General features: G+C 38.2%; 1 protein-coding gene and 1 long non-coding RNA gene across 14 annotated transcripts in view; one reads left to right on the top strand and one right to left on the bottom strand.

Annotated features, from left to right (window-relative positions):
• Positions 1–718, bottom strand: part of WWP1 (WW domain containing E3 ubiquitin protein ligase 1) — an 85634-nt gene extending 84916 nt beyond the window's left edge. For 5 of the 7 annotated variants that reach the window (XR_012503196.1, XR_012503197.1, XM_074355026.1 and 2 more), the window contains exon 1: positions 581–716. The gene's annotated coding sequence lies outside the window, so the exon portion shown is untranslated. Of the gene's footprint in view, positions 1–580 lie in introns of all 7 variants that reach the window. The other 2 variants (XM_074355027.1, XM_074355032.1) reach the window with 1 other exon arrangement.
• On the top strand, positions 89–27985 carry LOC123615916 (uncharacterized). 7 transcript variants are annotated; one of them, XR_012503203.1, is made up of 3 exons: positions 89–223; positions 18706–20440; positions 21758–27985. It is a non-coding gene; the product is annotated as an uncharacterized LOC123615916 (long non-coding RNA). The 7 variants fall into 7 exon arrangements; XR_012503199.1 differs by lacking the exon at positions 89–223 and adding an exon at positions 3523–3569 and having other exon boundaries at positions 5803–20440; XR_012503202.1 differs by lacking the exon at positions 89–223 and adding an exon at positions 3528–18605.

Here is a 27985-nt window from a genome sequence, read left to right as displayed (position 1 = left end):
ACGTTTAAGGGATGAAAGGAGAGGGTCCAAGTCACAGATGAGATAAGGGCTAGTAAAAACTGCAAGGTCACTGGGACCTATCGGGTCGCGGAGGTGGAGGTGGGGGTTGTGTTGGGGGGAGCGGCAGAGTCGGCGAAGCACCGAGAGTGAGAAAACGACGTTCCACGCCCGGGAGTCCTTGGTTTGGGACAGCGGAGCTGCCGTGAAAGTCAGGACGCCGGCGGTAAGTCCAAATATTGAGGGGTTTGGGGAGAGGTGTTAGGGAAACAGGAGAAGGCAGGCGGGAGCCTGAGCACCGCGGCTGCCGAGTCACGGAAACACTTCTCCCCGCTCCAGGATGGGCGGCTCAGGCCTGTGCCGGGGCCACCTTGGGGCAGGACCCGTGACCCCACCCCGGGAAAACTCCCGGGCCCCGGGCCGGAGCCGGCGGCCAGGGCGGCGCGGACCGGCCCCGACGGCCCTCGGAGGGTCCCGCCCCGGGGCGGACCGCGCTGGGGCTCCGGGCGCCGCAGCCGCCGCCGCCCCCGCCGCCCCCCGGCCCGCGCCCCGCGCCCCCCGCCCCGCGCCGCGGCGTCCTCACCCGGCGCGAAGCCGTCGGCTCCCGGCGGCCACGGCCGCGGCGCCTCCTCCAGCGGCCGGCGCCCTCAGCCCTCCGCGCCCAAGATCGCCATCTCGCAGCGGGAGCGGTGGCGGCGGCGGCGGCAGCCACCCAGGCGTCGGCCCCGGCAGCCCAGGCCGCCTGCTGCGACTCGGAACCCGCACGCCGCGCTCGCCGACACCCGACCCTCCCCCCACCCCCACCCCGGCCACGCGCCACCCCCGGCCGACCCCACGCCTCCCTCCTCGGGAGCGCGCCGCGTGCTCGCGCCGCCGGCGCCGCGCCCCGAGCGCACGCCTTCCCGCCGGCCCGGCCACGCGCGCAGCGCCGCGGCGGCCCAGAGCCTCCAACTCCGGACCCGGAATCCGGCTTCCCGCGAGCATGCGCAGCCAGGGCGCCCCACGACGCCTTTGGAAAACTCCGCTCCTCCGGGTCTTCCGAGCGGTCGAGGGGAGGGCGGGGCTAGCCAATGGGAGAGAGGGGCGGGGCCTGAACCGGTGGAGGGGAGGGGCCACCGCCGGGATGTGGGGAGAAGCTTCTCTAAGCCGAGGTGGGTGCTGCAGACTTGACTTTCCGGTTCGCTGCCGAACCCTTGCCTGACTTCAGGTAAGGTGCTCGGGGCACTGAGGTTCTTGAGCGCTTACAGCAAAAGGAGACTATTAATAAATACTCCTTGACCTGGCTGAGTGTTTGACTTAGAACCCATTGCAAGAGTAAATAATTGTATTTAAGCAGATGGTCATACCAGAACACTTCCAGTCCCCTTTTGCTAGTAATCAAACCATTCACTACCCCCGTCCCCGCAAGAGTACACTGATAAAGTACTGAGCAAGTACATGTGTCAGTGCAATGAATCCAGACAGCAGTCCCTTAAAGAAGGGTCTTTACCCCCCCTTTATACGAGTCAGCCAGTCTAGAGAAGTGCTCTTGGTTCTGTGCGTTGCTTTTAGAACAAAGACCAGCCTGCAGATAGAAATCAGTGATGACCACATTACTGATCAGATGACCTGGTCTTCTACTTCAGAGAGATAATAAAGGTCACCCAGTATGGATTTCTACAATTTTTGCCCAACCGCCCCACCCAAACCCCAAAAATTTCCTCTGTCCACACCCAGGCTTACTGGTTTTCCTCCATTTCAGAGACTGGGTGTCCCTGCTCCCCTCCGAGAGAAACTCTCCACTGTCTCCTCCCTCGCGTGAGATCCTCCTTGTCATATCTTTAACCTCATCCTTTCTTTTGGGTACAACTCTTCAACATAACCATGTTTTAAGACTTTTCTGTCTTAAATTTTTCCTCGACTTTAGACCTCTTTCTAGTCCTTTCTTCCATCTTAACAAAGCTTTTGAAAGACTTGTGTAGCGAGAACATCGGCACTCCATCAATATTTGTAGGTTTCAATAAATATCTCTTGACTGAATAAAAGCACATTTTCTTCCTCTCCATCACATTGGTTCCTACCCTCTGACTTCATACCTGGGTTTGATGCATGTTGTATCCAAAATGATTATTCCAAAACATACATCTGAGCGTACTACTCCACTGCTTACAATCTTTCTTTGGCTCATCAGAGCATTCAAGACAAGATCAGCATGATCATCAAGGCGTCTTTCATGCTCCCATGCTGTCTCTCCTGTTATGACAAAATCTTCCGAGTTCCCTGATTGTCCTCGCTCATCTTTACTTCAAAGTGTATGGTTTCCTCTAATCTTTCCCTTTTTGCATGTCCAGCTCCTTTAAAAATAAATTCAAGAATATTTGTAAGCACACTCGACTGTCCTTTATGATTGGATTACCGCATTCTGTTGATTCTTATTTTGTAGTTGGCTTTATTCCTTTGATAACTATGTAAGTTTAAAAAGCTAAAGCTCTAATCTGTTCTTAGAAACAATGATCAGTACATATAAGTCAACTACAAAAAATGTACAGTATACTGTATATATGTATTTATGTGCAACATATTGTGTATGTGCAGTTGAACTATAATAATTCTACCTAATAAAACTGAAGAAGGAAAAAAGTAAAAAATAAAAAATTCAAGAACATGTTCATGACTACACTCTCAGGCATAACCTACACATACCCCAGAGGGGTCTGCACTGCACCTGTGGGATGCATATAGGCCCCCTTCCACTTCTTGTGCTGCCTTCAGCTCTCCCCAGTCTTCAGTCCCCACCCCCCCCATTAACTTCCATCCAGAAGGACTTACTCCTCCCCGAGGCCTGTAAGTTGACAGCCAACCTTGGACCCACCTTTCATTAGTAAATATTTCTTTGGTTTCAAATGAACACTACTATAAATGTCTTTTCATAAATGATTGCCCATAATTATTGCTTACTTACTGCCTTAATTTATATCCTTAAAAGTAATCAAAGGTGTGAACAATTTTAGCTCTTTTGAAACATATTGGTAAGTTACCTTCCAGGAAGAACATGGGCTTAGGTGTCACATCGCCTGAAATCAAAACGCAGCTCAGCAACCCAGGGCCACATTCTGATTTTCATGGACCCTCTTACCTTTGTGGGCCTCTTCCTCCATAAAATAATATTTAGAATTATACTTATAACTTCTTGGATAGAAAGACAACGTACTGATATTATACATGAAAACATTTTCTTTGACCATTTTTTTTTTCCTTCTTGATTTTAAAAGACATTTAGACATTTTATGGGCCTCTAAAAGTATGGTGAGCCTGAGGCACTGTGCCTGTCATGACAATTGGGTAAGTCAACCCTGCTGCCATCTACGAGCTATGAGGTTTGACCAAAATCCTTATTTGGACTGTGCCTCAACCAGAAAATTGGTATAAATGCTACCATATGATGCTGTAAAAAGAAAATAAGTTGTTACAAATAAAATACCTGGAACTATGTGGCACATATTCAATAAATTACTGACATTATAATTGTTACTTTCAACTTTCCCACAGCACTGTATGAGTATGATTGTCCTCATGGAGCCAAAGTTATCATGGTATGTTCTCTCTCATCACAGGGCAAATATGGTATCTTATTGTTGGTCCATTGTCCATTTTCTTGCTAGGGTATTCACAGAAAGTCACTGTATATAACAGAGATATCCATCCTAGATGTAACTATCCATTTTTTTCCATTTTTGTTTTCATTTATTATTTTTTGCTTTTCAAGTCCTTTCTGTTCCTGAGATCATATGATTTATCTGCCTTTACTTCTTTCTACATGTTTGATCATTTCACTTCAGCCATTATATAATTTGATCCTTTCAGATTTATTTTGGTGTGATGATTCACCTTTTGTTTCTCTAAATAGCTCACAGTCTCCCTCAACTCATTTGTTAAAGAATCTTTCTCCAACTAGGGTGTTTTAAAAATATGCCCACAAATTCGTCAGTACTCCTCCCTTCAAAAAGTGGAGTGTAATCCCCTTTCAAGTGAATGTGGGTTGTACTTAGTGACTTATTTCTAATGGATACAATGTAGCATAAGTGACAGGGTGTGCCTTCTAAGAGTAAGTCTTAAAAGGTGTTGTGGCTTGTCCCTACTCTCTCTCAGATCACTTGCTCTGGGCAAGGCAAATACTATGTCCTGAAGGCATATCAGGGAGCCCTATCAGATGCCCACATGGCAAAGAACCGAATATCCTGCCAACAACCAGCAAGGATATGAGGCTTTCTGCCAATCCCCATGAATGTGGAGCCATCTTGGAAGTGGATCCGCCAGCCCCTGTTAGGCATTAGGTGATGGAGACATCTTCACTGAAACCTCATTAGAGACCTTGAGCCAGAACCCTCCAACTAAGTCACTCTCAAATACCTGACCCATAGCAATTGTGAGATAATAAATGTTTATTGTCTTAAGCCACTAAACTTGAGGGATAATTTGTTATGCAGCAAGATATAGTAAGTACACTAGCCCACTGGTTCTCAGCTGAGGACTATCTTGTATCCCAGAGGACATTTGTATATGTTGTGAGATATTTTTGATGGTCACAACTGGGGAGCTGGGGGGAGGTTTCCATGGGCATCTTGTGGGTAGAGGCCAGAGAGTGCTGAACATCCTTCAGTGCACAGGACAGTACCCCCCCCCAACACACACACACACAGCAGTAGCAGCCACAGCAGCAAAGAATTATCAGATCCGAATGGCAACTGTGCTGAAGATGAGAAACTCTGCACTAACCTGTCTGTTTTCCCTCCACCTTGAAACCTCTCTTTCACATGTACTGGGTTTATATCCTTTGCTCACCTGGGTGCTTCTTTACCTTGTTTGACCCTTGGTCCTAGACATCTAGCAATCTGCCTTCTGTCGCTAGAGAATACTTTTACTTTTCCAAGGATTTGCTGTAAATCAAATCAACCAGCATGCACTTTTGTGTGTCTGGCTCCTTCAGCTCAGCATATTTTCAAGACTCATCTCTGTTGTTTCATGTAGCCATAGTTGCTTCTTTTCTTATTGCTGGCTATTATTCTATTGTATGGATTTGCCAAATTTTTTTTTGTATTTGTCCTATTGGTGGCCATTTAATTTTTTTCTTTTTTTTTTCAACTGAAGTATAGTAAATTTACAATATTATGTCAATTTCTGGCATACAGCGTAATGTTTCAGTCATACATATATGTACATATATTCATTGTCATACTCTTTTTCATTATAGATTACTATAAGATACTGAATATAGTTCCCTGTGTTATAGAGTAGAAACTTGTTGTTTATCAAGTAGCCATTTAATTTGTTTCCAGTTTGGGGCTGTAATAACTAACGATTTTATGAACATTTGGTTAAAGGCTTTTATGTTGACATATGTTTTCATTTTGGGGGGATAATAATGCCTAGGGGTGGAGTGGCTGGGTCACATGGTAAGCACATATTTCACTTTATAAGAAATTGCCAAACTGCTCTCCAAAGTGGTTGGATGATTTTCCATCCCCACCAACAATGTATAGGAGTCCCAGTTATTCTGTTTCCTCTTCAGCACTTGGTAACAGCAGGCCTTTCTGATTTTAGGCATTCTAGTGGATGCGTAGCAGTAAGCCACTGTGTTTTAATTTCTGTTTCTCTGATAACTAATGATGTAGAGCATCTTATGTGCTTAGGAATCATTCGTATATTTTCTTTCGGGAAGTGTCTGTTCAAATATTTTGTCCATTTCAAATTGTTTTTGTCTATTCTGTGTATATTCTATACATCAACCCTTCCTCAGATACATGTACTGTGACTCTCTTCTCCCAGATTTTGGCTTGCAGTGGTAGTCAGCCTCCAAAGATGGACCCTATCGATCCTGGCCCCCTGCTGTCTATACTTGTGTACCACCCCACCCCCCACCTTAGAGCTGACTCGTGTCAGATATTCCAAGAGGGAACTATGGAAGTGATGGCATGTGACTTCTGAGACTAGGTCTTGAAAGACGTTGCAACTTGCATCATGCATTCTTGGCTTGCCTGCTCTAGGGAGTCTTTGGAAAGATCCATACAGAGAGGACCTGAAGCTCGTTGAAAAACAGCCAGCAGCAACTTGCCAACTAGATGTGGCATCTTAGCAATGAATCCTCCAGCCTCTGTCAAGCCTTCAGGTGACTGCAATCTCACGTGACACTTCAAGCCACAGCAGGCCAACCAAGCAATTCACATGGTCCTAATCCACAAAAACGCTGAGAGATAATCATTGTTATCGTTGTTTTGGGTCACTCGGTTTTGGGGACATTTTTTACACGGCAACAGTTAAGCTTGCATTTCATTTTCTTAACAATGTCTTGTGAAGAACAGAAGTTTTTATTTTGACAAAGTTCAGTTCATCAACTGTTTTGTGACTCACTTTTTATGACATTTTTAAGAAAGTTTACCTGCTCCTAGAGGGTAAAGATTTTTTTATGTGTTTTCTTCTTGGATTTCATAGTTTTAACTTTCATATTTGGGTCTATAATACATTTCAAATTAATTTTTGCATAAGGTATGAGGAAAAGGTCAATGTTCATTTTTTCTAAATGGAAGTACTGTTGTTTCAACACTGTTGAAAAGACAATCCTTTCTCCACTGAACTAACTTTGGCAACTTTAGTGAAAACTCAACGTCTGTTTTTTCACTCTTTAATCCATTCCCTTTAGCTATAAACCTACCTTTATCACACTGTACTGATTACTTTAGAAACTTTAAAAAGTGTTGAAACCAAGAAATGTAAATCTTCCAAATTTCTTCTTTTTCAAAATGATTTTGACTCAGGTTCTTTTCATTTTCATATGAATTTTAGAATCAGCTATTTAGTTTTTATTAAAAAAAAATACCTCCAGGAGTTTGGGGTTGTGAATATGTAGATCCGTTTAAGAAGAACTGACACATTAACAATATTTAGTCTTCTAATCCATGAATATGGTATAGGTCTCAATTTATGTAGGTCAATTTCTCTCAGCAACGTTTTGTATTTTTAATAGTATTGATATTGCATATACTTATCCTTAAGTATTTCATGCTTTTAATGCTATTGTCAATGGATTTTAAATTTTCTTTTCTAATGGTTTAATGATAGTATATTTAAATACAATTGATTTTTTTAATATTGCCCTAGTATGCTTGCTAATGAATTTACTAGTTCTAGTAGTGTTTTGTAGATTTCTTGGGAGTTTTCATGTACACAGTCATGCTTCTGCAAATAAAGAGAGTTTTAACAAAAACTACTAGAGCTGCTAAACAAATTCAGCAAGGTAGCAGGATACAGGATTAACGTACAGAAATCTGTTGCATTTCTTTATACCAACAATGAAACATCAGAAAAGGAAAGTAAAATAAATAAATGAATAAAAACCCTTTTAAAATCACATAAAAAATACTTAGGAATAAACCTGACCAAGGAGGTGAAGGACTTATACGTGGAGAACTACAAAACATTGAAGGGACAGACTGGGATTTCAAAATGCAGAGTAGATAAACAAGATTATACTGTATAGCACAGGGAAATATATACAAGATCTTATGGTAGCTCACAGAGAAAAAAAATGTGACAATGAATATATATATGTTCATGTATAACTGAAAAATTGTGCTCTATGCTGGAATTTGACACAACATTGTAAAATGATTATAAATTAATTTAAAAATGTTAAAAAAATTGATAAGGAAATTAAAGATTTAAAGAAATGGAAAGATATCCCATGCTATTGGATTGGAAGGATTAATATTGTTAAATTGACTATACTACCCAAAGCAATCTACAGATTTAATGTGATCCCTATTAAGTTACCCAGGACCTATTTCACAGAACTAGAACAAATAATCCTAAAATTTGTATAGAATCACAAAAGACCCAGAATTGCCAAAGCGATACTGAAGAAAAAGAATGAAGCTGGAGGAATAACCCTCCCAGACTTCAGACAATACTGTAAAGCTACAGTAATTAAAACAGTGTGACATTGTGAGGAAAAAAAAAAACAACAGACATATGGATCAATGGAACAGAATAGAGAGCCCAGAAATAAACCACACAACTTCAGTCAAATAATCTTTGACAAAGAAGGCAAGAATATACAATGGAGAAAAGACAGTCTCTTTGACAAGTGATGTTGGGAAAATTGGACAACCGTGTGTAAATTAATGAAGTTAGAACACTCCCTCACACTGCACACAAAAATTAACTCAAAATGGCTTAAACACTTAAGCGTAAGACAAGACACCATAAACCTCCTAGAAGAGAAAATAGGCAAAACATTTTGTGGTATATATTGTAGCAATGTTCTCCTAGGCAGTCTACCAAGGCAATAGAAATAAAAGCAAAAACAAACAAGTGGGACCCAATTAAATTTATAAGCTTTTGCACAACAAAGGAAGCTGTAAACTAAACAAAAAGGCAAGCTACAGAATGGCAGAAAATATTTGCATATGATGCAACTGACAAGTGCTTAATTTCAAGACTATACAAACAGCTCCTACAATTCAATAACAAAAAAACAAAACAAAACAAAACAAAGAATTCAAAAATGGGCAGAAGACCTAAACACACATTCTCCAATGAAGACATACAGATGACCAATAGGCACATGGGAAAAAATGCTCAGTGTTGCTAATCATCAGAGAAATGCAAATCAAAACTACCATGAGGTATCACCTCACACCAGTCAGAATGGCCATGATTAAAAAGTACACAAATGATAAATGCTGGAGAGGGTGCAGAGAAAAGGGACCCCTCCTACACTGTTGGTGGGAATGTAAATTGGTGCAGCCATTATGGAAAACAGTATAGAGATTCCTTAGAAAGCTAAAAATAGATTTACCATATGATCTAGCAATCCCACTCCTTGGACATATATCCTTAGAAAAATATAATTCAAAAAGACATGCACCCCAGTGCTCACAGCAGCACTATTTACAATAGCCAAGACACAGAAACAACCCAAATTTCCATTGGCATTTGATTGGATAAAGAAGATGTGGTATGTATGTATACACATATGGTGTATACACACACACACAAACACACACACACACACACACACACAATGGAATACTACTCAGCCATAAAAATGAATAAAATAATGCCATTTGCAGTAACACAGATAGACCTGGAGATCATCATTCTAAGTGAAATAAGCCAGAAAGAGAAAGAAAAATGCCATATGATTTCACTTATATGTGGAATCTAGAAAAATGACACAAATGAACTTTATTTACAAAACAGAAACACATACAGATATAGAAAACAAACTTATGGTTACCAGGAAGGAAAGGAGGTGGGAAGGGATAAATTGGGAGTTCAGGATTTGCAGATACTAACCAATATACATCAGATAGATAAACAAGGTCCTACTATATAGCACAAGGAACTGTATTCAATACCTTGTAACAGCCTATAATAAAAAAGAATCTGAAAAGAAATATATATATATATGAATCACTATGTTGTATACCAGAAATTAACACATTTAAAATTGACTGTACTTCAATAAAAAAGTTTTATTTTTTCATTTTCATTCTGTATGCTTATATATACTTCTCTCATTTTATTCCACTGACTAGAGCACATAGTATAATGCTGAACAGATGCTGTGAGAAAGGACATCCTTGTCTTGTTGCTGATGATTTTAAGGGAAATCATTCAATGTTTTACCATTAAATATAATGTTATCGCTAGATTTTTTTTGCATATATCCTTTACCACGTTGAGGACGTTCCCATATTTTCTTAGTTGCTGAAAGTTTTTATCATGAATGAGTGTTAAGTTTTATCAAATGCTTTCAAGGGGCATCTATTGAGATGATCTTATGTTTGTTTGTTTGTTTCCTTTTTAGATTGTTGACATGATGGGTTAAATTGATTGATTTTCAAATATTAAACCAACCTTATATTCTTGAGATAAACTATATTTGCTCTTGGCTTATTATCCTTTTCACATATAGCTGAGTTCTCCTTGCTAAGTTTTAAATATGCTAAGGAATCCGAGTTCATTGGGAATATTGGTCTGTTGCTTTATTGCAATGTCTTTTTCTAGGTTTGTTATCAGGGTAAGGCTGGCCCAATAAAATGAGTTGGAGGCTTTTTATCTATTTTCTGAAAGAAGTTGTATAAGATTTTTGTTATTTATTTCTTAAATCTTTGAAAGCTTTCATCAGTGAAGCTATGTAGGCCAGGAGTTCTCTTTCGGAAAAGTTTTAATTATGAATTAATTTTGTTTGCGGATAAAAGACATTTTAATTTTCTATTTCTTCATGTGCCAGTTTTGGAAATTTGTGTCTGTCAGGTTTTTTTTTTTTTCTGTTTTATTTAAGTTGTCAGATTTATTGGCCTAAAGTTATTTATAATATTCCCTTATTGTTTAACATTTGTTTAATATTTGATATCTCATTGCTTATTCCTAATATTAGTAGTTTATGTTTTCTCTTTTTTATTTTATTAGGTTAGTTAAAAGTATTTTAGTTTGATTGATCTCTTCACAAAAGAAGCTTTGGTTTCATAAATTTCACTATCTGTTCATCTTCTGTTTCATTTATTTTAGCTTTTATCTGAATTATTGCCACATTTATACTAATTTGGGGCTTTTCTGCTCTTTTTCTAGCTCATTAAGGTGAAAGTTTCCAGTGTTCACTCAGGACCTAATTTCTTTTCTAACATAAGCATTTGGAGAATAGATTTCCTTCTGAGCACGGCTTGAGCTGCCTCCCTCAAATTTTGGGTATATATTTTCATTTAGTTCTAAATATGTTCAGATATTCCTTGTGCGTTCTTTAACCCACGAGTTATTAGGAAATATGTTGTACGTTTTCCAAATATTTGGGGATTTCCCAGATTTCTTTTTGTTATTGTTTTTCTGATTTAATTCCATTGTGGTTAGAGTATATGCTCTATCGTTTCTGTGTTTTTAAATTGTTGATGTGAGTTTTTAAATTATTGATGCGTGTTTTATTCCCCAGCGTTCTTGGTGTATTTTTCATTTGCACATGAATAGTGTGTTTTCTTGTTGGAGAGAGTGAAGATTATTCTATACATGGCTGTTAGGTCGAGTTGAATGATTGTGTTGTTGAAGCCTTCTGTAGTTTTACTGAGTTTTGTCTGCTTGTTCTTTCAATTACTGGGAGGAATAAAGGAATCTCTAACTATAAATCTAGACACACCTTTTTATTCTTTCAGTTCTGTCAGCTGCCAATTCATGTATTTTGTAGATCTATTATTAGCTGTTCACACATTAGGATTGTTATATATTCTTTATCATTACAAAATTTCCCTCAATCTCTGTTAGGGTTACTTGTTCTGGATTCTCCTTTTTCTGATTTTAATATATCAACTCCAGATTTCTTATGATGAGTGTTTGTGTATCTTTTTCCATCTCTTTTCCTTTAATGATTCAATGTCTTCATATTTAAAGTAGTTTCCTTGTAGACAACAGTAGTCAAGCCTTGATATTTTAGAGAATCTGGGCATTCTCTGCCTTTTAATTAGAGTGTCTAAACCATTAAAATTTAACATGATTGTTGACACAAGTAGTTTTGCTTTTACATCTTAAAGTTTCTTTTCTATTTGTACCATCTCCTGTTGCTTTTTCCTCTTTTCCTCCTTATGTTGGACTAGACAAGTATTTTTTAATGTTCCATTCAATCTCCACTATTGACTTATTAGCTATAAGTCTTAGTGCTTTTCAGTGATTGTCTTAGGGTCTATAGTATGCATCTTTAATTTACGCAATCTAACTGTAAATAATAATACACTACTGTGAGTTTAACGTAAGCAATTTATGATAGTGTACTTCCGATTTCTCCCTTCCTCTTCTTGGTGCTATTGTTGAAGTAGTAATTTTAAGTTCTGCACGTATCTATATTATTAGCATTTTTGTGTTAAATAATCAATCTTTTTAAAACATAAAAAAATGAAAAAAAGTTTTATATTTACTTACATATATACCATTTCCAGTGATATTCATTGCTTTGTGTGGATCTGGATTACAAATTGATTTCAATTTCCTTTATTCTGAAGGACTTCCTTTAATATTTCTTATAGTGAAGTTCTACTAAATTTTGTCTACTTGTTGGCAATAAGTATCTCAGATTTCATTTGCCCAAAAAGGTTTATTTCACTTTTAATATTTTAAAGGATTTTTTTTTCCTGGATAAAGAATTCTAGTTTGATTGCTTTTTTTCCTTCAGTTCTTTAAAAATGCCGTGCCTTGTTTTCCGGCTTGGGCAATTTCTCATGAAAAGTCTGAAATAATTTTTATTTTTGTTTTTCTGTACTAATTCACCTTATGTTGTTGTTTCTTTTAAAATAATTTTCTTTATCAATATTTTGAGCAACTTGATTATTATGTGTCTTTGCATGATTTGCTATGTATTTACTTGCATAAGGTTTGATAAACTTCTTGAGGTTTGGTTTTTTTTTTCTGTCTGCACTTCGGTTTGGATAGTTTTGGTTGTTATATCTTCAATTTCATTGATTTTTTTTTCTTTGGTAGTATCTAATCTACTATTAAGTTCATCCAGTTAAATTCCTGTTTCAAGTATTGCATTTTTCAACCCTAGAAAGTACATTCGATATTTTTTTTAAAAATCTTCTCTTCTCCTCATTATATTCATATTTTCCTTTAAATATTTGACCATGTTTATAATAGCACTTTTATCATTCTTATCTGCTAATTCTATCATTTATACCATTTCCCAGTCTGCTTCTATTAACAGATTATTCTGATGTGAAAAACATGTTCATGCTTGTCTAGTAAATTTTAATTGCATGCTGGACATTGTTAAGTATGAACTTGCTGAGTTCTAGGTTTTCTTTCTTTATCTTTTTTTAAGAATGCTAAACTGTGAAGCTTTGTTCTGTTAGCTAAGTTACTTGATAATTGGCTAGATTCTTTTTTAAAAATTGAAATACATATTTAATTTAGAGTGCAGCAGGAACAGCATGATGATAAACTGACACAAATTTGTACCAAAAAAACACACAATCTTTAAATCTTGTTTCACAAGTAATGTAAGTATAGCCTTATTATTATTTGGTACTGAAGTCAAAAATGATATTTAGATTCTTCAGCTTTATTAATAGGTTTTATCACAGTGATTTATCCTTACATTCTTGTATTAGTCTTTTCTTGTTTGTAGTGGTTCTTATATTAAACAGTCCACTGAAAGCACTTGACAACAACTAGGCTACCCCCTTCTGAGAGACCTCAGAGGACTTACAATACTTATACCCCCAACTGAGGGGTTCTTTTTTTGCCCAATATACCAGCACTTGACAATAACTGAGCAGAGCAATGATGGTTTATTTTTAAATTAGACTGCAGCTTAGGACGTGGTCTGGAATAAAGGTTTGCCAACAGTCTCCCGGAAGATGGTGATAATACCAGACACTCAGAGAGAGAAACAGATGACAGAATGGCAGGGAAACAAAGAGGCTTCACAGGGAGAAGCAGTAATCAGAAGCCATGGAGTAAAAGTTTATTGTCGTGGTGTGTTCTGGAATCCAGGTGTCCACAGATTTGTTGTATTAATGACCCCACCTAATGGCCTCCATGACTCCACAGTGTTTGTTCAGTGACTTTAAAGTTTCTTCCCACCCTGACTCTGAGCTTGGCATGTGACTTGTTTTGGGTAATAGGATGTTAGCCAACATGGCACAAGCAGAGACTTGAAAAGTGAAAATAAAGGCTCTTTTATTTCCCTTTTGCATGACTAGGCTTGCTCACTGTTCCCCTCTGCCATGTTGTGGGAATGTGCCTGGGCCAGCCCGCGGGAAGGGTGTGAGAGACACATGGAAGAGAGCTGAGTTGTTCCACACATCCCAGCTAGGGCCATCCTAGGTTAGCCAACTGCCAGCCAGCCCCCAGATATGTGAGGAAATCCAGCTGAGATCAGAAGAATGTTCCAGCTAAACACATTTAAAATCATCAACGTATAGTAAACAAAAGCATGCTTATTATTTTAAGGCCCTGAGTTTGAGATGGTTTGTTATTAGGCATTACTGCAGCAACAGACAATACAGAGATGCCAAAATAGCAATTAATCAGTGAAAGGAACTCCCTGTGTATCTGAGGTGCCAAGTCAGAGATAACATTCACAGATGGTAGATATTTTCATATGTTCATGTCTCCGTTTTCTTCTGTCTCTGAAAAAACTCATTTTACTACCCCAGGAAGAGTAATGGATCAGAGAATGTTCCCCACTGGCACTTTTGTAGCATTTTAGGCACTAGATTTGTCAACAAAGAAGTCTGACTTTGTTTGTTATGCAGTCTTTTGGTATTTGAAGTGTTAAGAAGGTAAATGGATTTTAAGTGATGAGGATGGTAGAGATAACGATATTCTCAAATTCTCTGCCTCAAATTCTCATTTAAGTGGCTGGTGAGAAGGAAAGAGAACATAGTCAAGTTTGTGAATGCTTTCCATTAATGACCTTTCCTGATGTCTCATAGAATGTAGATACCTTATAAATAAATCTAGAAATTGAGGCTGTCAGGTGAACTCTTGGCTCTTAAATTAGGCAGACAGAGGTTTCTAAATAGAAAATACAGAGGCTTCTGTTCAAGGTAACAAACTTTTACCGATCACTTGTTATGTACTGGGCATTAAGGACAAAATCAGTGAAAATTAGGCTCTGTTCTAGAGAAACTTAGGGTTCAGAAAAGAGATAGACCAATAAATCTTGATTTCCAAATGGTAAGCTCAATGATGGGGCATTTACACGAAGCATGTGATGACTGAGGGGGTGTCAGATGTCAGATGGGGAGTTGTGTGTGTGTTCAAGAAATTTAAAAGATAAGTAGATTTCGACAAGTAAAAGATAGGCTTATGTGGAAAAGAATCCCAGCAAGGAGCAATGATGTGAACAATGACCTGGGGTGTGGGAACAGCATGGATTATACCGGAAACCACAGAACACCACGTGGAACCAGGAATTGCCCTTGTCAAAATGTAACCAGAGATCTGTTAATTATTTGCTTATATTATCAAATATGCAATTATCTTTGGTAATAGAGTTTTTGTTTTATGTTACATGTTTGGAAAATAATCTTTGAGCCTTTTAGAACCTTCTGGATTTCTGTAAATTCCATGTGGACAGAGACCAAGTTTATCTTATCCTCTCCTGCATCTCAGCACCCAGCACAATGTCTGGCTCCTCATATGGATTCTATACCTGTCACTGAATTCTTGAACCTGTCAGCCTCTGGCAAAATCCAACAGATATTTATCTTTTAAATTATTCTTTTAAATTTACTCGTAAAGACTTATTTTCTTGAATAACTTATCTTTCTCAAATTTTCTTCAATTACAATAGCTTAATCTTCAGTTTTATAATTCTCTCTACTTTTTTTCTTTCAGTTATTGAGATGTGATTGACATACAGCACTGCATAAGAGTGAAGTACAGAAGAGTCCCTTTTTTTAAATTTTAAAATATGTGCAACTTCTGGTGTTTTCTCCCTAGACATCCATCTATCTGATCAGTCAACATGTGCTTACTGAATACTTGATTAAATGCCAGCATTGCAATACACACTAGGGGGTGAGCAGTAATATTTCAAACCTGCTCTGGGCCCCAGTGGAGCTTGTAGTCTGGTGAGGTAAACTGGCCAATACTGAACAAATAATTTACAAGCACACTGAGTTTATGAAACAAGAGTGAGTAGTTCTATGTGAGTGGACAACAGCTTCTTTAAGCCTCTATTCAACATGAATTATCGCATGATGATGATATAACATGTTCTCTTTAGTATGTTTTTACTGTGTCCTCTGCTTCCTGTTTTATTGTACCACATTTATAATTTTTAAAATTTTATTTTATTGAGTTATGGTCAGTTTACAGTGTTGTGTCAATTTGCAGTGCAGAGCACAATTTTTCAGTTATACATAAACATACATATATTCATTGTCACATTCGTTTTCACCATGAGCTACCACAAGATCTTGTATATGTTTCCCTGTGCTATACAGTATAATCTTGTTTATCTATTCTATATATGCCTGTCAGTATCTACAAATGTGTAGCACATGGAGAGCACACTAAAAACATGACTTCATTAAGTGAATGAAATAATAAACAAATATTTCCTCATAGAATTTGCCTTTTATTGTTTAATTATTATTTTGATACCGTTGCTCAAATGCACACGTACTCTTTGTGGGAAGAGGCACATATTTTTCTCTTGATGATACATCTGTTAATTGAGTGAAATATTCATGGGAATAGTAGAGGTCATTTGTACTGTGTAAAACTAATTTGTACTGAGCAGCACTCCATTAGAGCCCTGATCCATATGGGCTTAATTTCTGTGTACAATGAGATTATTGGCCACATCTATTTGGTTATGTGGTTTTAGTCAACACCTGTTTATCAAAAGTTCATGTAAGTTATGTGGCAGAGGTGGGGAGTCCAAAGAACAGGTTCCCTTATGGAAATCGCAATCTGGGGCAACAAGACAACATAGCATATGAGAAGTTAATACCGAGTTAGCACAGAAGAACATATGAATTACGTATCTTCTAGACAGAGTATTGTGCTAGGGAATGTGAGGAATAAAAGAGAAGAGTAAGAAGGATGCCGTGCCTGCAAGTTGCTTTTGATTTAGCTGAAAAGGAAAGATAAATACACCTAAAATGAAAACAACACCAAACAATAAATGACATATTTTAGTGCTGGAGAGGATATGGGTCTGAGGCCTCCAGTGGATGGAAATCTCTCAAAGGATTGGCATGTTTCTCACTCAACCAAACATCAGAATAGTTACTCCAAAGTAGGGTGTGTGTGCTTCAAGGGAACACAAGGCAATCCAGCAGAAGGAATAATAGTAGTGGTTTGGGAAGAAAATATTGAAACATCTACTATTTAAAAATAATTTAAATAAGAAGCTAGTCCTTACTGACATATAATAAAAAGGACTGACAACGGGCCGTCACAGGCTATAGCCCGTGGATGTTGGACATTAGGATTCGGTATGGTGTCCGTGGACGTGGAAGTGGGAATTACAGCCCCCCAGAACAAAGGGTCCCCCTTTCCATTCCTTCACTGTGGGGCATCGCAAGTTACCTGGGCTGCCTTAAGTTTTAACCAAACTGACTTGCATGAAATGGGCAAGTCCCTTAAAACATTCCCACAAAAAGAGGGAGGGTACATCTCAGTGATGGAGCGTGTGCTTACTATGCACAACGTCCGGGTTCAATCCCCAGTACCTCCATTAAATAAATAAATGAATAAATAAATAAACTTAATTACCTCCCCCCTCAAAAAAATCCCCACAAAGAAATGGCAAATAAAATTTAAAATGCAAGGAAAATTGGACACAAAAGAAAATCTTAGCTATGACACTTGTCTTCATGAATAAGCTTTCTGGCAGCCATATTATTAAACAAGATGGAGTCAGATCTAACAAAAGTCACCTCCTCCCAGATTCAAAGTCATGATGAAATGAAATGGTGGAGAGGGTGTGGAGAAAAGGGAACCCTTCTACACTGTTGGTGGGGATACAGTTTGGTGCAGCTATTATGGAAAGCAGCATGGAGATTCCTGAAAAGATTAAAAACAGACTTACCATATGACCCAACAATCCCACTCCTGGGCATATATCCGGAGGGAATCTTAATTCAAGAAGACACCTGCACCCCAATGTTCATAGCAGCACTATTTACAATAGCCAAGACATAGAAGCAACCTAAATGTCCTCTGAGAGATGAATGCATAAAGAAGATGTGGTATATTTATACAATGGAATACTATTCAGCCATAAAAAATGACAAAATAATACCATTTTCAGCAACATGGATGTCCCTGGAGAATGTCATTCTCAGTGAAGTAAGCCAGAAAGAGGAAGAAGAATGATATCCTCATATGTGGAATCTAAAAAAAAAAAAAAAAAAAAGACAAATGAACTTATATATAAAACAGAAACAGACTCACAGACATACAAACTTGTGGTTGCCAGGGGGAGCGGGGTGGGAAGGGATAAACTGGGAGTTCGAGATTTGCAGTTACTGACTGGTATATATAAAATAGATAAACAAGTTTATACTGTGTAGCACAGGGAACTATATTGGATATCTTGCAGTAGCTCATGGTGAAAAAGAATATGAAAATGAATATATGTATATCCATGTATGACATTGTGCTGTATACCAGAAATTGATGCAACATTGTAAACTGATTATACCTCAATAAAAAAAATTTTTTTAAATCATGATGAAATGATTTGAAATGTGGATTTTTTGGTTATTATTGTTAATGAAGATCCTTATCTAATCCTTATCTGCATTGTGCCTCAAGGTTTGCTCATGATTAGGGAGACATCAAAAAACTTAAGTATCCAAAACATAAGGACAGCCTTTTGTGGTTTTTTCAGAAGTTTTCAAAGTCAAGAGTTGCTCAATCTGACATTTAATGACATGCCACTAAACTTAATAACAAATGTTTAGAAGTTTACTGATTAATAAAAGAGCCTTTGGAAAACTGTTTCCCTTCCAGGGTAGAACTAAAATAATCCATAAAGCAATAAGACACAAATGAATATGTAGTCCTTCTTCAGTAGTGTTGGAAGAAGATACATAGAAAACATTTCTGAAGACTTAGAGAAACAGGTATTAGAACAAATTATGCATGTAGCAATAGAATTTATACAGTGTTAGAACTGAGTAGATCTATCAACATTTCTACCATGTCCCAAATTTTATTTGCTAGATTGCATTTCAAAAAGAAAATTCCTGATTGATCACAAGTTGATGCCTCAAAAGGAGGAGTATGCTGAAGAAGATAGATAAGTTCTCAGCAGTAAGAGAATCCTTGCTGGTTTTCTTTTAAAAACGTTTTAGGAGACATGTGTGTTATACTGCTTTGCCTGGAGTGAAAACATTTTTGAAAGATTCTAGTGTAATGTTTTCCTATGTGAAATTTCTTGACTGCATCACTGATAGGCAAGTTTTTCATCAAAGAAATTGAAGCCAGGAGTGCATCGACACTGATGTTTTTAATTTCATAAGAACATAATTTTTTAAAATGCCATCAAATATTTATGACTTTGTAATGAGGGAGGACTAACAGTGATAATATTTGCTACCACAGAGAAGTTCATATTATTTCACTGAAAAGTGCTTGAAGGAGCTGCTGAAATTAAAGACAAATTAAGCATTTCATTTACAAAAAAGGTAAGTGCTGAAAATGTGTTGCCCTTTTAACTGATGACAAAAAGCTATCAACAGAGTGCTACTTAGCATATTTTAAAAACAAGCACACTTATCCTTTGTGTAACATTAAGTCAAGGGAACATTTTTATAGTGAATGAGAAAGTAAACAATTCGGGGAAAATTAATATTATGAAGACTATTTGGAAAACAGATGATTGGAAATATTTCCATTAATATCTGATATTATGGCTGAAAAATGACAGAAGTGTGTCATCTATAAGAATGCTTTTAGTTGCAAACTTTAAAACTCTTCAGATAGAATTTTCTACCCTATTTAACATCTTCCAAATGAAGAGTTTGAATCCTTTTAACTTTTTTTTTTTTAACCCAATGGCTACATCAAGGTGAACTGAATTACCTGCCTGAATTTCAACAAAAAATTTGGCATAATTGGTGTCTGGGGATGAAAAATGAGTATTGTATTTTAATAACTAAGGACAATGATATACTTAGCCCATTTGTATCAATACATTTTTTAAGTTTCTTATTCATGATAGCTGTTAAACTTGGGTGTTGAATCAACTGAACTGAGAACCCAAGCCCTCAAAACAGTATGTCACTAAATGTCATGCCAAGATTTAAATAAGCTGATCTCACAAACTAGGAACAAAAAGAAATTTATATTATTAATAAATACAATAAAATATTGCATTGGTTTTAAAATACATATTTCATTGCTCTCTAACATTTCCTTTTCCTTTTTATTTTTTTGCTTATGGTTATGAGTGTACATAAAAATATCAGTACAATGATACAAGTATGCAATTTATTTTTTAAAAGTATGTAAATTTATACACAAATTTACTCTCCCTCATTTAGTAGAGGTATGAGTTCAGACATTTTCTACCAATCAAGATATGTGATCCAAAACAGTTTGGAAATCATTGAACTGGTAAAAAGGACAGAGATGGCTTTCTAGAGAAGGTTAGTCTGATAGAGTAACATGATATAATTGGGAAGGAAAAAAAGCAATATAAACAATTTTTAATACTATAAAACAGAAAAAACTGGGAATAATTTAGTGTAGAGATCAACAATTTCACACATTTCAAAACTCTCTTTATATTTTATATTACTCATTTCAGTTAACGTTTGTTGGATATCTATTGTACTCTGCTTGGTCCTGGCAATGAAAAGATGAATGACGTGGCCTCCAGTCCAGAGCCGTCCTCTGTCTAATGGGGAAAACAGAGTGTGACCATATGAAGCAGTGGAATCATGTGACTAGGCAGGTAATTTCCATAACATATTGTAAGCAGAATACAAGGGGTTCTATAAATCATGTAAGACAGTACCTAGTGATGTCTGATGGGATAGGGTTAGAGAAGGCTTCCTGGTGGAGGTGGAGCCTGAACTAAGCTTTCTTGAGACCATATTAGGGAACAGTATAATTAATTCATAAAAAGGATTTTGAATAAATTGGAAAGTATTCATCTTGTTTAATGAAGCAGAAAAATCTGTAAGACAATCTGTCTTCAACATACAAACAGCCACTAGGCACATGAAAAAATGCTCAATGTCACTAATTATCAGAGAAATCCAAATCAAAACTACAATGAGATATTAACTCATACCAGTCAGAATGGCCATCACTCAAAAGTCCACAAACTATAAATGCTGGAGATGATGTGAGGAAAAGGGAACCCTCCTACACTGTTGGTGGGAATGTAGTTTGGTGCAACCATTATGGAAAATAGTATGGAGATTCCTCAAAAAGCTAAAAATAGACTTACTATTTGACCCAGCAGTCCCACTCCTGGGTGTATCTGGAAGGAACTCCAATGTGAAAAGATACATGTGACCCAATGTTCATAGCAGTATTATTTACAATAGCCAAGGCATAGAAACAACCTAAATGTGCATCTACAGATGACTGGATAAAGAAGTTGAGGTACATACACATGCGCACACACACACACACACACACACACACACACACACACACACACACAGGAATACTACTCAGCCATGAAAAAGAGTAAAACAATGCCATTAGCAGCAACATGAATGGAACTGGTGATCGTCATTTTAAGTAGAAGTAAGCCAGAAAGAGAAGGAAAAGTACCACATGATTTCACTCATATGTGGATTATAAAAAAAAAGACAAGAAAAGAAAAAGAAACTAATGAGCTTGTTCATAAACAGACTCACAGACATAATAAACAAACTTACGGTTACCAGGGGGAAAGGAGGTGGGAAGGGATAAATTGGGAGTTCCAGATGTACAAATACTAACTACTATTTATAAAATAGTTTAAAATTTTTTTCTTCTGTATAGCACAGGGAGCTATTCAATATCTTATAGTAATCTATAATGAAAAAGAATATAAAAACAATTATACGTATGTATGACTAAAACATTATACAGTACACCAGAAATTGACACATTGTAACTGACTATACTTCAATTAAAAAAAAAAGATTTGTCTTCATAAAACATTTTAGAAGTTTCAATTGCTGTAGGTATAAATTTCACTTATCTGGAACATTCCTCATTGTACACTTATGCCAGATCAATAACATACTTTCCTTTACTCTCTCTCATTCAGGCGATACTCCTTGACCACCAACTCTGTTTCAGGCACCGAGATGGATGCCAGGAGTATACAGTCAAACCAGATGCTGTTTCTGCCCTCAGGGGACTTAAAGTCACATTGAAGACACAGTGTTGTAAAGCAGCGCATCCAAGTGTGAGAACTGCTGTGACCAAGGTTGAAACAAGGTGCATGTTGCAGTGTTGATCAAAGAAGAGACTGATTATCTTTGCCTGAAAGAGGAAAGTGGACCATCTTAGAAAAGGCTTCCTAGAAGAAATGGTGATAGATCTAGTTCTTAAAGAATCAGTAAGGCTTTGCCAAGAAGATGGTAGAAGGAAAAACATTCTACAGAGAAGTATTTTCTAGCCGCTCATAAACTATTTTTTCTTCACGTTCTTATTTGCCACTGCTTCACAAGTTCTTGCTTAGCTAGACAAATTCTATTAGATCAAGATTTACAAAATGTCTCTCTTCACCATATCTACAGTCTGATTTGCCTTTGGAAAGGGCACAGATTTAGAACTACATTCTACACCAACACTGGGCAATTCAAACGTTCATACAAGTTGGAGGCACCAGATTCTTTATTTCTGTGTCCTAGAAAGTGTGGCCTCATAGGTAGTTGTGAGTGGTGACTTGAGTTTATCGCTTCGCTGGTCCTGTATGCTTATCATTGCCTTTCACCCTGCCCTTCATCTAAGTAGATCTTTCCCCTGACCATACCCATGGCGACCAAGCTTACAGACAGAATATTAAGATCCTCAGCCCCAGGGGCTTGTCACAACTGACTAGACATAATCCAGATCACAACAACCCATAGCTCAGTTGAGCCCATCAGACTCTTTTTCTGAGATTCTGATGATAAGTTGCTATGCTTTGAGCACTTGGTAGTAAAGGTCTTGGGATAAGATATCTAAACTTAGCTCTGCTAGTTGGCAGAGATAAACTACCCATCAGTACCAAAATGCCAGTGGTCTAAGACGGATACCTATGGCCAGGTAGAGGCAGCAAAGGTGGCATGGGAATTCCTACCCAGGACTCACTCGGCCAGGGGCCAGATTGCTCTACCAAAAAGTAGGAGATGCCTTGAATAGTTATGTGCATTCCCACTACAAAGTCATTCACCTGGGGGGCTGAGAAAGATTTTCCAGTGGACCAGGTGGAGAGGGAGTTTATTTGAAGTCGTCGTGGGAATTTCACACAGTCCAACTGCGGCTAGCACCACTAGGCTTCCTAACTGCTGGGAGGAAACCTTCAGACAAGCTACTCTGTCTCCTTTTTCCTTCCGGTAGCACCATTTCTCTTTGCTGCATTTTTATTTTCTTTTTTTCTGATTTTTTGGGGTAATTAGGTTTGCTTTAAATTTTTTTGTTTTTCAATAATGGAAGTATTGGGGATTGAACCCAGGACCTTGTGCATGCTAGGCAAGTACTCTACCGCTGAGCTATAACTGCTTCTCTCTCTCTTTATCTTTATTCTCCTTAATGCAGCCAGTCTCCTTTCATGAGGCTCTTAGTTTCTGTTTCTGAGTAACTTCAGTTGTTTTTTTTATTGTATTATTTAATTATTTCATTGTGGTGGGGGGAGGTAATCAGGTTTATTTATTTTTAGAGGAGGTGCTGGGGATTGAACCCAGGGCCTCGTGCATGCTAAGCATGCGCTCTGCCACAGAGCTATACCCTCCCCACCGAGTAAGATCAGTTTAACATGAGCCCCTCCCTTGCTCCAGAGCCATTTTGGCATGGATCTGATATTCCAGCTCCAGTAGCCACTGCTGCTTACTGAGTCAAACTCTTCTGTCGCTTAGTTTGAACACCTGTGTCCAAGGGTATACCCCTCAGACAGTTGACATGTTCGGTACCGATGGGTAGAGTTTTTCTCTGCCAGCTAGCAGTCTGAGAGTTTTCATATCTTACTCAGGACCCTTTACTACCAAGTGGTCAAAGCATAACATCTTAACCTCAGCTGGCAGGATAGTCTAGATAGTGTAAGATTTAAAAGGCGTGGCTGGAGTGTTTGCAAGAATAGGCCAGTTGGCGAAAGTCCTGCTGCTGGCACAGGGAAAACAAAGGCCAGGTTCTGCCAAGGTGTCGTCATTGTGGGGCATGTCGGCAGCATGTTCCATCCAAGCTGCAACTAGTGTTGTATCCTCTCGAGAGGATTAGGCAAGCTTGTTCTGGTGGAGAGAAAGCAAGCAGGGCAGTCCAGGTGCGGTGGTCGAGAAAGGGCGCAAGGCGCGAGGTTAAATAGAATCTGATACCGACGACATTCAAGAAAAAAGAAAGAGGCCGTCAGCCAGGGCATGCTTGGAGTGGGTGGCTATTTCAGTCGACAGCATTTGCTGAAAGAGGCCTGTGGTTTCAGAGCTGCTCAGAGCCACTGAACAGCATTCCTGCCTCTGGACTGTAGAGCCTTCTGTAGCCAAAGGGAGTCTAGGACCAGTCCGGGGGCTTCAGGGCCATTGCCCAAGAGGGATGAGTGTGCCGTCTTCTGCACAGACTTGGATTTTGATAAGTCCATGATCTCCACGGGGGCTCTGATGGGTCACACCCCAGTGGTGCCATGCCAGCCTGGCACCTCGGAGAATATTTCATTCTACTGAATATCAAGGTCACGCTCTATCACATAACCTTTGTTTCGTTTCTTTATAGTACTTACCACCATCTGGAAATCTTATTTGATTACTTGCTTACCTTCTATCTCCCTGCAGTAAGATGTAAATTCCTTTAGAACAGAAACATTAATCTTTTCTTTTTCCATTGTTGTGTTCTTAACACCTAGAACAATGTTTGGCTGTTAGTAGGTTCTCAGCCAATATTTATTGAATAAATAAATAAGTCCATGAACTTGATGACATGGTCAAGGGCCAAGGGCCTGGACAACATTCCAAGTCCTGGTGAGTCCCCTGACAGACCTTGACTGAAATGAAATGTCTGCATTTTTAAATATACTTAGAAAACCTGACTGGGTGTTAACAACTGAACTGAGCTCCCGCAGCCCATCCACACCCAAATTCTGTTGTCAACTGATTTAGCAAATTTTCTAAGAGGGAAAAAAATGTGACCATGCTCTTCTGGTAAGAAGAATATGTATCTACTTGTTGCCATTAAACAAGCCTTGAGCCACAGATGTTTTCTCCTTTTCAGCCTGCTTCTGAGATGACTCTCCAGCCTCCTCCCCTAGTCAGCCCCCAACTTTGCCTCTTTCTTCCCCATAAACAAACGTCTCAGTTCTCACACACGTAATCAAACCTCTCAGGGGAGTGTCAATGAGGTATTTTCAGGAAACAACTGAAATTTCTCCACGTTCTTTGCTTTCTGAACAGCAGCCACGTGGCTCAGTAAGTGTACAGCACGTGTTTACTTTAACAAAGAGCCTCCCGCTGAGTCAGCCTCCCTTCCTCCCGACTTCCTTTTCCATTCTTAAAAGATTGTTTGAATGAGTCCAAACTTGGCCCGGCTCTTCTCGACATGTAGTGGGGCAACAGTTATTAGCGCAAACACTGTCACTCTGGAAATATGCATTTCTTTAGAGAGTGTAATCAAAATGAAAACAGCATTCTATTAACAAAAGCTAGCCTGGAGTTTCTAAGAGGATATGGTGACTTTACACACAATCTCTTTCTTTCAAAGCCACAAGTTAGAGTGAATTTTATTAAGGGGTGGAATGAAATAATCAGTGCTAAAATTCCAGTAATGAAATTTTCATTAGCGGCTAAGTCGATCAACAGATATTTACTGAACACCTTTTACATAAAATGATTGGAGTTGGGTAATCAAGGAACATACACGTGTTCCAGACTGGGAAGCTCTATTTGGGAAGATGGGCTGTTACCTCACAGGCGTCCCAAACTTAACATGATCAGAACTGAACTGCTCACGTCCCTACTAGGGCCTTTCTTAGTGTTCCTTATTTTAGTAAGTGGTTCACAATCTAGTGGAAGAAATAGATAAAAGTCAACATGAAACAGTACTGGTGCATTAATGGGGTTAGTTAGGTCCGAGGTATTGTGTATGTTTGAGGAGGGGCATTTAATGCAGCTAAGCGCAATGGGACATTGAAATCAATATTCTTCATTACCAGAGAAGAATTTCTTGCTATCATTTAAAAAGAGATTCAAGCATATATGCTGGGTAACTCTTTTCAAATGCATTTTTTCCTTCTCTTCAGATGCTGTCTGTCTTATGGGCTGATAGAGTTATACCCTCAATGACGTGGGTCATTCTTTTTGATGTTTCTGCCTGGGGACTGAGTGCCTTTCTGACTCATGTATTTTCCTTACAAAACAGAATTGAACTGCTATCCAAAAGGGCCAGCTGCTTTGAATTCTTCACAAAGATTAAAAAGTTCCCTCTTCTTCAGCTCTGGCGATGTCAGTAATGACTATTGTGGTGACCGTTTTGAGGCTCATATCAGTTTAATTGCTTTGATAAACTAACTTCACTTTGCAGTCCCCTTCAAACTGAATAATTAATGATAGGACTGTTAAAACTGAGGACCCAGTTTTAGAATTTAATGGGCTTTATAATTTGTCCTCTGTTTGAAAAGACTTTAGCTCTGTAATATTGGAAGAATATATTCAGAATTTCAATATGGAGAATTATTTACAAGCCAACTAACTGTAAAACATATAATGATAATGTAGTCCAGGTCTAATTTTCCAGTGTATTGGTGTGTATCATATATAAATCCTATTCGATATGAGGTCTCTGTAGTTCAGGGCAAAATATTTTCCCATCAGACAGATGAGAAGCTTCCTAAAGCAGTTAGGCAAAAATGATTACTAGTCTCTTGACAAAATTAGTTTTTATTTTTATGGATCTATTCATGCATACAGATGAAATTTTAAAAAAAATCCTTAATGAATTGCTAACGAAATACTATCGTGCAGTACTCAGTACTCAGTAGTACTCAGTAGTACTGGGCTTGTGACAAGCAAGATCTCCTGCCCCCCAAGTGTCAACCCATCCCCTCCCATTTTCAGTATTTTATCTTTATTCTTATGAAACTGAAAAGCTTTTTGGTCTTCAAAGCCTCGATACATAGGAAGATTTTGACAGGCAAAAAATAGGATTAAATGGGTTCCTAATTATAGAAATATAAATGTGCAAAAATTTAGAGGCATGAAGTGGCATGTTTGGGAAAAATGATTTTATCAGATAATACCTTAAAAGTAATTCAATGACTGGTATTTATTATATGCTTATTATATACCAGGCGTCCTGGGAATTACTGCATGTAGATGACCACGTTTAATCTTCACAGAAAACCACTTCTAAAGAGGGCTACCTTTCAAAGTGAAGAAAATTAATCCTAGAAATGTGGAGGTCAACAAATGAGTCAACAAACCCTTTGGACTTTGCCTTCAAAATATTTCCAGAATTGGACCCCTTTTACCACATTCATCCCTGTTGTCTAAACCATCGTCATTTCTGACTGGACCATCACAGTAACCTTCAAACTGGTCTCCCTGTTTCTATTTTTTGCTCTCCTACAATGCTTCACATTGCATTCAGAAAAATAATTTTAAAATTGATGTAAAACCAGGTCACTTCCCTGCTCAAAACTCTCCAAAGATTTTCCACCCAAAATAAAATCTAAACTCTTTACCATAGCCTACAAGGCACTACGTGGTTCCAGGCTTTAGAGATGCCCACGTATTACAAAAACACACAAAAATAGATTTATTTGAGGACACGGGTAACTTTGTCACGCAGGAGCCATTTCTCGGTGAATTTCTGGCACAGAACAGCCCCATCCCAAACAACCACTTTTATGACTAACACTGTTCAGGCTGCAGGGAAATTGTTTGCCCATGTCTTTAAAATGCTGTAAATATTTGTGGATTGTGCTGTTACCAACGTCTGAGGGTGACATGATTTCCAAAGGCAGTGGAAGACCTTAGAGAAAAGGCAAATTAATTAACTTCTCAAATCCTTTCAGATAGCATGAATACCGAAAATTCTTGTATAATGAAGTACTATTTGCCAGTAGCACCTTGCATCTTTTTCTGTTCTGGTTCATGGTTCAGAAAAATTGTTGCGGAGCAATCATTGCAGGTGGTACAATGTTAAACAACTTATATTTACTCTCAAATTTGTATGTAAGTAGATCTAACATAACATGTGAAGATTTATACCAGTTCTTTACATTGGCAATTAGGCATAAAATGTAAAGTTGCAAATAATTTTCTTTCTTTGATAAAAAGTTGGTAGGATTTAATTAAAATTTTGAAAAATA

The sequence above is a fragment of the Camelus bactrianus genome, chromosome 29, assembly GCF_048773025.1.
Source record: "Camelus bactrianus isolate YW-2024 breed Bactrian camel chromosome 29, ASM4877302v1, whole genome shotgun sequence".
Classification (NCBI taxonomy): Eukaryota; Metazoa; Chordata; class Mammalia; order Artiodactyla; family Camelidae; genus Camelus; species Camelus bactrianus.
The sequence above is the reverse complement of the archived record's forward strand: the minus strand, read 5'-3'. Positions and strand labels throughout refer to the sequence as shown.